General features: G+C 33.8%; 2 non-coding genes across 2 annotated transcripts; one reads left to right on the forward strand and one right to left on the reverse strand.

Annotated features, from left to right (window-relative positions):
- Positions 1 to 616: 616 nt before the first annotated feature.
- Positions 617 to 723, reverse strand: LOC131176730 (small nucleolar RNA R71). The gene has a single exon (XR_009146651.1). It is a non-coding gene; the product is annotated as a small nucleolar RNA R71 (small nucleolar RNA).
- Positions 724 to 4,275: 3,552 nt separating this feature from the next.
- LOC131176731 (small nucleolar RNA R71) lies at positions 4,276 to 4,382 on the forward strand. The gene has a single exon (XR_009146652.1). It is a non-coding gene; the product is annotated as a small nucleolar RNA R71 (small nucleolar RNA).
- Positions 4,383 to 10,950: the final 6,568 nt, after the last annotated feature.

A 10,950-nucleotide genomic window follows, 5' to 3' on the forward strand; every position in this document is an offset into this window, starting at 1 on the left:
AATTTAATTATTGAAATTATTCTTGGTAATTTAATTTTTATTTTTCTATTTTTACTTTGAATTCTTTTTGTACATGACAAGAACTTCTTAATCTGTTGAGATGATATTTGATCCAGAAGTAGAAAAAACAGCTAAACAGTTGAGAAAATTGGCTAAGTAGGCTAAGCAGATTCTTAATACATCTGAAGGAGTCAAATCTCCAAAGGAGTTAAGTTCGGATTCGGATTTGGATTCAAATTTTGAAAACGAAACCATGGCTGCTAGGACTTTGAAAGAGTTGGCTACTCCTGATATAAACCAACAGCCTCTGTGTATTCTATACCCTGCTTTAAATGTTGCTTTTGAGTTGAAATCTGGACTAACCCATTTATTGCTTAAATTTCATGGTCTTGCAGGTGAGGATTCACATAAGCATTTAAAGAAATTTCATGTTGTGTGTTCCAGCATGAAACCTCAAGAAGTTTCAGAGGATCAAATCAAGCTTCGAGCTTTTCCTTTCTCACTGGAAGGCACAACTAAGGATTGGTTGTATTACTTTCCTTCTGGATCTGTGAACTCATGGAATGGGATGAAGCAAATATTTATGGAGAAGTATTTTCCTGCTTCTTGTGCTGCCAACATAAGAAAAGAAATTTGTGGAATTCGGCAGTACAATGGAGAGAGTTTGTATGAGTATTGGGAGCGATTTAAGAAGCTGTGTGCAAGCTGTCCCCATCATCAAATAAGTGAGCAGCTGTGGATTCAGCATTTCTATGAGTGATTTCTACCAATGGACCGTAGTATGATAGATGTTGCTAGTGGAGGAGCTTTGGTTGACAAGACACCAGAAGAGGCAAGGAGGCTGATTGCTAACATGGCAGTAAATTCTCAGCAGTTTGGAATGAGAATGGATCACACACCTATGAAGTTTAATGAGGTAAGTACATCTAACATTGATAAACAGATTTCTGATTTAACTTCTTTAGTGAGGCAATTGGCTGTAAGGAACATGCAAATTGTTAAGGTATGTGAATTTTGCTCGGGTTCGGGTCATGCTACTGACATGTGTCCTGCATTACAAGAGGATGAATCAATGCAACATGTTAATGCAGTAGGAAATTATGGACAGCCACAACAAATACTTATAATCCAGGATGGCGAGATCATCCCAATTTGAGTTATGAGAATTAATGCAAAATCGATACCAGCAGCAAAGACCACAAGTGAATCAATCACCTCCACCTCCGCCTCCCTCAAATCAAGGTATGTCACTTGATGAAATTGTTAAGGCTTTGGCTAACAATATACAACAGTTTCAATAAGAGGCCAAAAATAGCATTCAAAACATAGAGAGGCAGATTGGTCAGTTAGCCTTATCTGTGAGCAAGCTTGAAGCTCAAGGTTCTAGAAAGCTTTCATCACAAACAGTCATGAACTCCAGAAAAAATGCGAGTGCTATAGTGTTGCAAAGTGGGAAAGAAGTTAATAACCAGAGTCCACATGAGTCAATGAAAAGGAAGAAGCAAGGAGCAAAAGAATCTGAAGTTCCTGAAGTTGAGGTAAATACTGAACCTAAACTGAATAAGGTTAATAATTCTGTTCTTCCTCCATTCCCATGCAGGTTGGCTAAAAATAAGAAAGAAGAACAAGAGAAAGAAATTTTGGAGACTTTCAGGAAGGTGGAGGTTAATATACCTTTACTTAATGTGATCAAACAAGTTCCCAGGTATGCCAAATTCCTTAAAGAATTATGCACTACAAGGTGCAAGTTGAGTACTAATGAGAAGATCAGTGTAGGAGAAAATGTGTCTGCATTAATTCAGCGAAAATTACCCTCTAAGTGTAAGGATCCAAGTTTGTTTTCTATTCCCTGCAGAATAGGTGATTCTAAATTTGAACGTGCAATGGCAGATTTAGGAGTATCTATTAATGTTATGTCAAATTCAGTTTTTCAAACTTTAAATTTGGGTCCTTTGAAAGAAACCAGTGTCATTATTCAGTTAGCTGATCATTCTAATGCTTACCCATTGGGAGTAGTTGAGGATGTGTTGGTGCAGGTTGGAAAATTGATTTTTTCTGCAGATTTTTACATTCTGGATATGGATGATAGTGCTTTTTCATCAAAGTCAGCTTTGATTTTATTTGGAAGACCTTTCCTAAAAACTGCCAAGATAAAAATTGATGTGGATGAGGGTACCTTAACTATGGAGTTTGATGGAGAGACTGTTAAATTTAATATCTCTGATGCTATGAAGTATCCTGCTGATGGTCATTCTGTCTTTTCTATTAATGTTGTTGATACATTTGTGCAGGATGTGTTTGAGTTAAGCATGAAGGATGAGTTAGAATATAAGACTATTAGACATTGTAACTTGAATTTGGATGCTGCTGGTGTGGAAAGAAAATCACAATTGCATAAATTAAAGGAAATTCACCTTAAGGCTTATGAAAATTCTAGGATTTGTAAAGAAAAGACAAAGGCATTCCATGACAAAATAAGGAAGCAGTTTGTGATTGGGCAAAAAGTTTTATTGTATAATTCTAGATTGAAGCTGATGCCTGGTAAGTTGCATTCTCGTTGGATTGGACCCTTTGTTGTTACTAATGTGTTTCCTTATGGTGTAGTTGAAATTCAAAGTTTAGGAACTAACAAAGTGTTCAAGGTCAACGGTCATGAACTTAAGCCATTTTATGAGGGGTTTCAAGAGTATTCAGTGGATTAAGAAGTTTTGCCATGTTGAGCTAACAACGATAAACAAAAGCGCTTCTTGGGAGGCAACCCATGGGTGGCTTGTTGGCCATAATCATATTTGTTTTCTTTCCCTTATCTTATTTTATTTTATTTTTTAGCATTTTTTTTTCTTTTCCTTTGCATTTGGGCTTTACATTGAGGACAATGTAAGTTTTAAGTGTGGTGGAGGAGAAATTTATTGCTTTAATTAAAAAAAATAAAAAAAATAAAAAAAATTGTTCTCATAAGCTTGATTCATGATTCTATATTAACTCTTGAAGAGAAGTGCTTTGTCCTTGAAATAACTTTTCTATTTTAGATTGAATTTTTGATATTTTAGACAAGGTAATAGTAACTTTAATGATGGATTTTCCCTCTTCTCCATACCATAGAGCAATTTTTTCTTGCATAAATCATTTAGGCTTGATTTAATGGTGAAATGATTAGTTATGTGTGCTTTAAACTAGTGTAATGCATATTTTAGAACTTTGTTTAATCTATCAGAGCACTTTATAATATGTAGATGCATAAATTATGGGAAATAAAAGATTAAACTTGAAAATTGCTCCGCTATTTTAGTTAAGCAAACTAATTAGGGGTTTTCATGAACCCAATGTCGATTCTCAAGCCAAAAGCTAGTTAGGATATGAGCAAGTAACTTTTTTGAAGGTGACGGTTGAAAAAAAAAAGTAATAACTGTGACAAGAGAGAAGTACCAATTTCAAAAAAAAAAAAAAAAAAATCTCTCCTAAGATTTGCAAAGAGCTATAATTGTTGTGCCTTGATAAACTAGCCTTGTGTTTTAGTGTGTATTGATTTAAAATTTTATGGAACTTTAATTGTGTGAGCTTAATTGATTTCAAGACTTTTGTTTTATGTTGGAAAAATTATTGATATATTGGTATGGTGTTGATGGAATTTGTTGTGATGGTTATTACCTTACTTGCCTCTTCTTTCAAACTTTTAATCTTTTGTTAGAGAATGTTGTGATAGGGTGAAGTTAAGGAACTTCTAAGTGGAGTTGATTGAGAGTTTAAGTCATGCTTGAGGACAATTTTTTTTTTATTATTTTTATTTTTATTTATTATTACTATTATTTTTTAATCAATAAAAAATATTGCAGCAACAAATTTCTCTTCCCCCACACTTAAAACTTACATTTTCCCCAATGTAAAGCCCAAATGCAAAAGAAAATGAAAAAAATGCTAGAAAATAAAATAAGATAAAGGAAATAAAACAAATCTGATTGTGGCTAACAAGCCATCCATGGGTTGTCTCCCAAGAAGCGCTTTTGTTTATCGTCGTTAGCTCGACATGGCAAAGCTCCTTAATCCACTGAATGCTTCTGTTTCTCAAGGTTAAATGTACTTACCTTATGAACCTTCATGGGTGTGTGATCCATTCTCATTCCAAACTGCTGAGAATTTGCTGCCATGTTAGCAATCAGCCTCCTTGCCTCTTCTGGTGTCTTGTCAACCAAAGCTCCTCTACTAGCAACATCTATCATACTGCGGTCCATTGATAGAAGTCCCTCATAGAAATACTGAATCAAAAGCTGCTCACTTATTTAATGATGGGGACAGGTTGCACTCAGTTTCTTAAATCGTTCACAATACTCATAGAAGCTCTCTCCATTGTACTGTCAGATGTCACAAATTTCTTTTCTTATGTTGGCAGCAAGAGAAGCAGGAAAATACTTCTCCAGAAATATCTGCTTCATCCCATTCCTTGAGTTGATAGATCCGGAAGGAAGGTAATACAATCAATCCTTAGTTGTGCCTTCCAGTGAGAAGGGAAAAGCTCGAAGCTTGATTTGATCCTCTGAAACTCCTTGAGGTTTCATGCTGGAACACACAACATGAAATTCTTTTAAATGCTTATGTGGATCCTCACCTGCAAGACCATGAAACTTAGGCTACAAATGGATTAGTCCAAATTTCAACTCAAAAGCAACATTTAAAGCAAGGTATTGAATACACAAAGGCTGTTGGTTTAGATCAGGAATAGCCAACTCTTTCAAAGTCCTAGCAGCCATGGTTTCGTTTTCGGAATTTGAATCCAAATCCGAATATGAACTTAACTCTTTTGGAGATTGGACTCCTTCAGATGTACTCAGAATTTGCTTAGCTAATTTTCTCAACTGTTTAGTTGTTTTTTCTACTTCTGGATCAAATATCAACTCACTAGATTGAAAAGTTCTTGTCATAAACAAAAAGAAATCAAAGTAAAAACAGAAAAATGCCTCAAAACCCTAGAAAACAATCAAATTTGGCCTCAAGAGGGTGGGGCCAAAGAATCCTATGGATTGATCGGTCTTAATCAGAACGTTGTTTCCTTCAAAATAGGTATGGGCCACGCTCCTAATTCAACCAAAATTCTTAATGAATAGTAACACCGTAATTTTTTTTTTTCAAAAACCTAAAAACAGCAACAACTCACAAACAAAATTAATAACAGAATATCCTAATACTAAAAACACGAATCCAATAAATGATACTACTAAATGATATACTTGATGGCTGTCAAATCCACCATAAATTTAATTAACTGAAATTACCAGTTGTGAAATATTTTCTGCAGCAAGTGGTAAATTCAGGTCGAACCCTAGAGACTGAATTATTAAATTTCATATACTTGTGTAATGGAAAAAAGAAACAAAGGTTGGGGGGGGGGGGGTAATTCGCAATCCAAAGAAGAAATCAAAAATAAAAAATTAAGATCTAAAATTAAATACGAAACTCTCAAATTAAACAAACTTCAATCTAAGATAATTCGCATTCCAATGCATTGATTCGATCATAGACAAAAGAAATACAATCATCTCTTATTGAATACTTAATGTAGATTTACCAAATAGCGAGGTAAATCCCTAACTTCCCTATACTCATCAATTCGAGCCTAGCACTCTTGTTGACTCTAATTATTAACTGAATTGGTATTAAGCAATCCTCATCAAATTAATAATTGCTTTAAAAATAGGAAGTAGTTAAGCTGAACAGCAATTTATGAAGCATAAATCATTTAATTCACCCTATTGTTTCCTTAGGTTATTATCGAAAACTGTGATCATAATAAATAAAATCTAATTGCTACTCATGTTCAATCTTACACAACAATTACGAATTATGAAGATGAACTAGCAATTGATCACATCAAATAATTAACTAATAGGCCTTTTTAGCAAATCATTCAATAGATCAAAGACAATGAAATCAGAAAACAATAGATATTCAAAAAGAAATAAATTAAATTAAGAACCTGGTCTCACAAATCACACAAAAGAGCTTGAATCCCTTGAACTGAATTAAAAACTTAGCCACTCATGTTCATGGCTTACAGAAAAATAAAGAAAAATAAAAAAGAAATCTAAAAAGAGAATGGAGAACGAAGGTCTTCTATGGAGAACGAAGGTCTAAATTGGATGTATTTTAACTGCTGCCCAAAGACATATTTATAATAAAAAACCTAATCCCAAAGATAGGAACCAAACTAGGACAAGTTTTGAAATTCAAAAGACAGATTTTCAGCCTGCATTCACATCTCTGAAATCAAGGCCGATTTTTAGTGATTTCCTTTTCGAATTTGTCTCTACCCTCTTCAGGATCTTAGCTTTCCAACGGGTACTCATTTGCCTAAATCCAAGATCTACAGCCCAAGTTATGGCCTAAAAACCGGGACAACTGGTTCAGACAGACGGTCCAGCCCATAGTGACGATTTCATTGCCATTTTTGACAATTAAAATGGCCTTATCTTGCTTCTAGCCCTTCATATAAGTTGTAGAGGCGGCTCTTAAGGTTCAATTGGGCTTGGGCTTGTTTCATTTGGACCTCTAGAACTCCAGATACAAAATAAATACTGAAACTGGTCGTGACAATCAAGTGTGGGCTTTTGCAATAGATCCATAGCTCATTTTGTCAACCTTGGAGATTGATTTGGGCTTTGGTCCTTTTTTATCATTTGAAGTGCTCTATCTTAGCTTTTCAATGGATTAAACAGCAATCAATTTGGAGACCCACAACTTTAGAAACACCTAAAAAATACAGCAAAGGTCAAATGCTAAAAATTTATCCATTTAACACAATTATTCTACAACTATCTAAAAATATGCCTAAATGATAAATATATTTTAGTCAACTAAATTATGCATAAAAACATACTAGAAACACTAAATTTGGTGAGAGTAAAATTAATAAATTATGCACTTATCACTTCTCATTTTGATTCTTTTGTGCCATCGTTTTTCTGTATGTTTAAAATTATAATTTTATTAATTTGTGAATAATGTGGTAGATGGGTGTACCTAAGAATTTCTCGTCAACAAAAGTCATATATCCAAAAAAAAGTTAATTATCCTGCTTTATGTGGAATTTCTTGGAAACGAATAGGAAATTGTGTCTCTTTTTCGATGTAATTGCATTACTTCTTGTCTTCATGATCAGTAGTATTATTATTGCATAATCACCTATTGTAACACCCCCGTTTGCATAGCCTGGTAGATTTCACTGTTTCGGTGACCGGTGTCGGTCTGGACATTTAAGGAGATTAGAGCCACACTTAAGACAATTTGAGAAGCCATAAACACAAATAATTAGTAATGTTTAATTAGTTAACTATAAATAAGAAAAACAGAACATAAGAGGTTAAACGAGCCGAGAGTCACAGCGATGAGTGACCTCCTTGGGAACGATCACAAGTCATTTTAAACTCAAATTTGAGCAGTAAAAAGTGACACTGCGGTCCTTAGGACCCTTATGAACACAATGGAAAGAGAAAATCATGAAAAGAAGCTGTTAAGTCGGTCAAATAATTAGGTCGTGAGCGGAAGAAATATTGGATTATTTGCAACCGATGAACTTACGAGGGCAATTTGGTCAATTGACCCCGAGAGCTGACTCCTGACCTAACTGTCAAATAAAATCGGAGAAAAGAAAATTTCGGAATCAAGAATTAAATTAAAGAACTAATAGAAAAATAGAAAAAAAAAAGGAAAAGAAAAAAGTTAGAAAAGTCAAAGATGATGTCATAAAAGAATTAATTAAATATTTATTTAATTAAATTTTGTGGTCTTCCATAACTAAAATTTATAAAAGAAAAAAAAAGAAAAAAAAAGTTTAGAAAGCTCTTCTTCCCGTAGCTCACTTTCATTCTCCCTCTCCCTCACCCAAAACCTTCATTAAAGCTCATTTTGAGCTTGATCAAATCCCTAACTCCACCATAGAAAGTTAAACCTCCAATATTAAACCTTGATTTCAAGCCTTGATAGAGGACTTGACAACAAAAAAAAAAAAAGAAAGGAAGAAGTTTGAAGGAAAGAAATTCTGCACTAAGGTTAGTAGATTAAATTTGATTTTTTTTGTTGAATTAGTTGTGTTATTAGTCTAATTAACTAGAAACTAAAGAAATGAAATAAAAAAAAATTGTGAAGGACAAACTGAAATTTGGGCAGCTTGAGATGAGTATGATTTACATGAATTTGATGCATTAGAATAAGTTTAAAAGCTTTGATTAGTGAATGGTTAAGGTTAAGTGCACTAGTTGTGATTTAATGCATGAGATGGAAGAGCTAGGGTTTGAATGTTAGGGTTTTGAGGCAAAATTTAGGAGAAATGCATAAATGGCATGTTTAACCTATTGTGAAATGAAATAATGGTCAATTATGACCAAATAAGTTGTGTGGGAATGGTAGGAAATTAAACCAAATTCGTAGGTCAATGGTCATGCTGCTGGCAGCATGACCAAACCCACTTTGAAGGACCAAAACTCAATTTTTACAAGTCCAATTGATATGCCACCAATTGGAGATGAAAATAGACATAAAAGAGCACAATTTTCATTAAGGAACCATAGCCAAAAACTGACCAAAACTTGGTGAAACAATTGACCAAAGTGAGTTGATAGCAGGCTGCCACTGCACTAAACTGACCAAACTGTTCATTTGGTCATAACTCGAGCTAGGTAGGTCAAATTGACCTGAAATTTTACCAGCAATTAGATATGATATAGACCTAAAACTTTCATGAAGAACACCAACCCAAATTAGGCCATTAACTCATTCAAATCATTGAGCAAATTAAATTTACTGTACTGAGATTCTGCAGAATTTTCATTGAGCAGCAATGTTTGGATGGCTATAACTCTCTCTAGAAAACTCGGATTTAGGCGATTCTTGAACCGATGGAAACCTAAGACATAGTACAACATTTCATATGAAGAAAGTGAGACCAAATTATGAACTTAACTTGATCAAATTATTAACCAAAGTTGGACCAAAAATCTGCCAGCACCAAAATCTCAGTATGAACGAAGACACGTGAACGATAAACTTATTTTGGCCATAACTTGAGCTGCAAAACTCCGATTGAGGTGATCCAAAAATGAGAATACACTTAAGACAATAAGGAACATTTTCTATGAAGGAAGTTTTGTCAAATTCCAACAGTAGATCGACCAATGAAACAGTGCAACTTCGGAGAACCAAAACCGAAAATTGGCAATTTTGCCAAAATGACCTAAGCTTTAAACAAATGACCAAAACCAACAAGTTTGGTGACCAAAATGTGGTATGTGGGTGGAGTTGGAGTTCCCATACCCATTAAGCCTTAGAAAGTCAATAATTTGACTTGAATAGTGCAGTGAATAGTAACCCAAAACACAAAATTTCGAGAACGTCGAATTTAACACGTTAGAGCTAGGTAAATGTGAATTTAAGTTTATTTTGGATTTATTTTAAGTTTTAGTACTGAAACATTGGAAAATTTCGTGTTTCAGTGGAAAAGAATACCGGGACAGAACCCGAGGAGTCGAGTCAAGGCCAACAGGCGACTCGTTTAAGGTTTGTGCACAACATATACTTTTATAATCATCTTTTGCATATCGTTTTGAATAATATGAAATATTGGATTATGGCATTTTTATGATGTTTGATCTAAATTATTGAAAGTTATTATGTATATTTGAAAAGACAATATTTAGCAAATTGTTAAGATAAGTTTTGAAACCACAGTGTCATGACCACATATTTGAACACCTCACTAGCACGACTAGTGGGGGTAATTAGTTTTGAATTTTGATTCCTTCTCTGGAGAAGTGTTGAGGTGTGCCAGTAGAAGAGGATGTGAATGGATATCCATATATTTGAGCTAGCTAGCCTTGTGATATGATTTCTCTTTAGTCTCTGGCTATTGAGATTCTATTTGTTTCGAATGACGTGATCTAACTGTGGGTTTTATGAAATGTGTTTTGATACTTTGAAATGAACTTGGTTTACATGTAAAATCTTACAATGCATGATTGTATTTAATTTTCATGTTTAGCCAAATTTTTGAATGAATATGCTTTAAGTTTTGCATAAAGATTATTTTAGTATATTGTGCACCACTGAGTCCTAGTACTCGTGATAGCTTTATTCTTTGTCATCGCAGATACAGAAACTAGAGGAGCAGCAGACTGAGCTGCTGAGGTGTGTGAAGCTACCAGCCTAAAGTTTTCGGGTATAAATATACTTCTTTTGATGTATATATTGCACATAAATGTATGGACATGTAAAAATGGGTCTTGAGCAGCTTGTACACAAATTTGTATGAAGTTTGTAATAAAGTTTAGTTTATGCTTCTTTTGATATAAATTTGTAAGGTTGTGTATAAATTATTTTGTTTTTAATGAAATATGAATAATATTGATTGATGATTTTGAGAAATTGATTGAGTTTGATTGTGAAACCGAAGTAGTGGTTGAGAAAAACTTTTAGAAGTGCTTTTTACAGGTATTCGAAGAACGGTTTTCTCAAAATACAGAGGAAACTCTGTCAAAATTTTTATAAGATTTGCGGAAAACTAAAATGGCCAAAAATATTAATTAGTTTTAATTTCAACTAAATGTTTTAAATACTTATTAGAAATGCTCACCACTTGTCAAAGATAAGAAAATTGTTTTAAAATCCCTTGTAGGGTACTTAATGAGTTATCGGTAGGTGAAGTTCGGTAGTTCATTAGGTATTCTACGGGATCATGTTATGCCTTACAGAGGGGTAAGGTGTGACACCTATATATTCTTACTAAGCATATGAGGTAGTGCAAATTCTTAGATCTTTTAACAACAGTCAGTCAGCTGATAATTAATTAGTGTGAAATTAGTGAGAGAATGGCTGGAGAGATCATCATAACAAACACATACATGAATTTTATGTATTAGAGATTTGTTTTTCTTAGAATGGATTTACATATGAGATATATACATATGA

The sequence above is a fragment of the Hevea brasiliensis genome, unplaced genomic scaffold (genome assembly GCF_030052815.1).
Source record: "Hevea brasiliensis isolate MT/VB/25A 57/8 unplaced genomic scaffold, ASM3005281v1 Scaf231, whole genome shotgun sequence".
Lineage (NCBI taxonomy): Eukaryota > Viridiplantae > Streptophyta > Magnoliopsida > Malpighiales > Euphorbiaceae > Hevea > Hevea brasiliensis.